At 45.0% G+C, this 3,505-nt stretch overlaps 2 protein-coding genes across 2 annotated transcripts in view; one reads left to right on the forward strand and one right to left on the reverse strand.

The window, feature by feature from the left end:
• Positions 1-3,505, reverse strand: part of immp2l (inner mitochondrial membrane peptidase subunit 2) — a 111,684-nt gene that overhangs the window by 29,318 nt on the left and 78,861 nt on the right. The gene's annotated exons all lie outside the window — the stretch shown is intronic.
• LOC111670256 (leucine-rich repeat neuronal protein 3-like) overlaps positions 1-3,505 on the forward strand; it is a 16,032-nt gene that overhangs the window by 970 nt on the left and 11,557 nt on the right. The window lies entirely within an intron of this gene.

The following is a 3,505-nucleotide window of genomic DNA, read 5'->3' on the forward strand; positions in this document are numbered from 1 at the left end:
AATTACCCAGAACCCCCCCCCCCTCTCCCTCCCTCCCGCTGTATTTAAGCCTCTGTGGTAATTAACAGCAGTGCACTAAAGGCGTCCTCAAGTGCGCAGATTGAAATTCAGCACATTTTCCAACCCCCGGCTAAACGGGGGTCAAGTGAGCGGGGTCGAAGCCTCCTGACGCTCGGCTCTCTCGCGTCAACATGCGGCGGCGTCGACCGGCTGTGGACACTTTAAAGACGCAGCCCTCGCCTGAGCTCCACAAGTAAATACGTCAGTGTTCATCCTTTCACGTCCGTCACGCGGCTCCTCAGAGGACTCGCCGCACGCCGCTCTGATCACACTGCAGCAGCTAAACAACCACATGATTCCCGTTTCACCGACAGCAGCTGGAGGATTCCTCCGGTGTGACTTCAGTAGACTAGTTGATAATGACACAAGGACATATTTTCTGGATAGAGACGATGCCACAGACCGGACAAACCGCTCACACCTGCTCCTCGAACGTTAGCTTGAGTTAAAGCCGCAGCTCGGTCAAAGTCATTTCTAAGCCTGGAGAGGAAAACTTGTAGCTGCTGCTTCTACTGCTCGACGTGTGACAGACTAAACTTAATAAAGTTCCCACAACATTAAAGGACCAGTCACACGCGGGTTATCATGACCCACAGGTTTATTTCCTTTAGTTAATAACATGAATCAACAGCAGCATATTTTGATATTTGTTGGACGGGACGAAGGAAGTTTTAGATGTTAAGAGATTTAGATTAAACTTTTTTTGTTTTTAATCTGTGTAAGAAAAGTTTTTCTGTATTTAAGAAAGTGAAAACAAACATCAGGGCGGCAAAAAAATAAAACAGCTCTGTTAAAAAAACGAGCCCACAGGTCGGTTTACGACATCACAGCTGGGTTTTGTTGCTAGGCGACATCTAACGGTGGTAGTGAGGATGACAGGAGCGTGACGTAGTACAAAGAGAGACAGAGTCCACGTCAGGAGGAGGAGGTGGTGGACGGAGGAACGTGACACAGGAGAGCCGTGTGTTCGATTCCCGAGTGAAAGTAGCAGTTTACGTCGTTTCCACTATCCAAGTTAATCACGTTGTTGTTATTGTAACCATGGCAACAAAGATCGTCTAATGTTGAGGAAGCAACTTATTTTTAACCCGAATCACCATTTTTTCCTCAACCTAACCAAGCCGTGACCGTTACTGTAGTAACCATGGCGATGAAGGTCGGTAGATACAGTGTTGGTACAGTCCGCGCGTTTATTAGTGTAACCATGACGACCGAGGTCAGGGAACGCCTGTCGCCTGTAGAGGGCGCTATTTCAGGAGAAACTCCTACGGGTCGTATCAGAGGGTTGAAAAACACAGTCGTTCAGGTGTTAAAGACGTGACTTTTTCCTCCTGCTCTTTTTACTTTTACTTGTAATGGTGCTTTATTTAATTATCTGTATATTTCCTCCATCACTGCCCACCTGCTCCTCCACCTGCTCCACCTCCTCCACCTGCTCCACCTCCTCCACCTGCTCCACCTGCTCCACCTCCTCCACCTGCTCCACCTCCTCCACCTCCTCCACCTGCTCCACCTGCTCCACCTCCTCCACCTGCTCCACCTGCTCCACCTCCTCCACCTGCTCCACCTCCTCCACCTGCTCCACCTCCTCCACCTGCTCATGAAGATCTAAAAGCTGCTTTCTGGTGCAAAAACTTAGAAAGTTTAATTTGTCTCGGTCAAAAATCTATTTAAAGACGCCGAATCTTAAAAAACTTCAATCCACCTAAAAGCCGCTGTGTTTAACTTCAAATTACAAAATGTAATCTGCCCCCCCCCCACCCCCACCCCGAGCTTGGAGGTCTGTCCAAACATTTGTGGGAGATTCATGATTTTTCCAAAGCAGCAGAATTGCCTCTTTTCAGACGGATCCTGCTTGAGGGAGAATTTCTTAGAAAACAAACACAGCTGGTAATAAATAGTGATAGAAACTCATTTGTCACATAAATGATGATGTATGCTCGTTCCACCTCGTTGTGAGAGCGCTCTCAAATGGATTTAGACCTCCCGAACGATCTGTCCTCAGCTACGTCTGCAGTCTGCACCAGAAAGGCCGACAGCGCTCCATCATGGCAGCGTCACCATCAGCTGATCACATGGTCACTTTAGTGCTTTTAGAAACTCACAGGTAAAGGTTTATTTTAAATCCCTGAAATTTACATTTGTCGGGGAGATTTCAAAAGTCAGTGATGATGTAAGAGACAATAAGGAAGTTTCCTTGTGTGTTTTCAGGTGCGTTTGTTTTTTATCGTTTCATCTGCTCTAACATTTACGTACTTCCTTGTTCTGGTTCTGGTCTTACTCTGGGAACGACAGCTTCACCTTGAACACGGGAACCAGAGTTGACTCCTTGTAGCTTTTATCTGAAATACTAAAACTCTGCTTTAAGACTTTGGTCGCCTCCAACGTTGTTATCTGATGCTTTTGTACCTCGTAAATCTGGTCCACGTCCAGTGCCAGTGCTGGAAGTGAAGTGTTCTTTATTTAGCAAGGTGGAAAGAGAAGGTGTGGAGGTCAGGCTGGTGGATTTAACTTTAAGACGGAGACTGAGAACATTAGTTGTTACAGAAAATGTTGAAGTGACGAAGACGTAGGGATTCGGACTCTTTTCCACTGACAGTGAAGGACTCACTGCTCGTCTCCCATTCCCCTCCTCGTGTCGACATTAATTTCTTTTAATCATGACTGCAATCACTCCATTGTCGGCCCGATGCTGGCCCCCTTCACCTTTACACTTTACACCGTAACCATGGCAGCGTCAGATCAGAAAACACCTCCATGTGTCAGTCTGGGGGGAACAGACCACTGACATATCTGGTCATTTCATTTAGTGGAATATTTGCCACGTGCAGATTTTGTAAATAAGGAATAAATTGAAATTTTGCTGATGAACATTAAAGAAAATGTCACGTTCCCATACTAGTTATGAGACATGTGACCGCTGTGTCCCCTCGACTCTCTCCTTCACTTTCATTGACAAAAACTGTAATTAAATGTAATGAAGTGCAGAATCATGACATGTGAACGTCCCTGCGAGGTGAAAACAACTTCAGACTAATGCAACATTTGCTCCCGCATCAGTAATGTTTGCTCTTTTTATTTATGAGGTGTTTTCAAAAAGAGATTTAACATCTTCAATAGGAACCGGTGGGATGAACGCCACACACAGGGTGGGGAAGTCAGAATTTAGTTTTTTATTTATTTGTTTTTGTGAACATTTATTTATGAAGCTTTAGATCATAGATAATCTAACATGGGAATACGGGAGCGTCAGCAAAATAAATAAACCAATAAAGAAAGAAAGAAAGAAAATACTGAAAAGTCAGAAAGTATTTATCTGGACAAAGGTCTTGTTGGTTTATGTTGAAGCTCCTCCAGTGTAAAGGTCTGTGTCCATGTGTAGTGTGATTATAGATCAGCTCTAGCTTCTATATTAATACTGTGAAAGTATCAAAGCCTCAGTCCA

This window comes from Seriola lalandi, unplaced genomic scaffold, assembly GCF_002814215.2.
Source record: "Seriola lalandi dorsalis isolate HSWRI2012SDOR001 ecotype SW California unplaced genomic scaffold, Sedor1 jcf7180002054847, whole genome shotgun sequence".
Taxonomy (NCBI): Eukaryota; Metazoa; Chordata; class Actinopteri; order Carangiformes; family Carangidae; genus Seriola; species Seriola lalandi.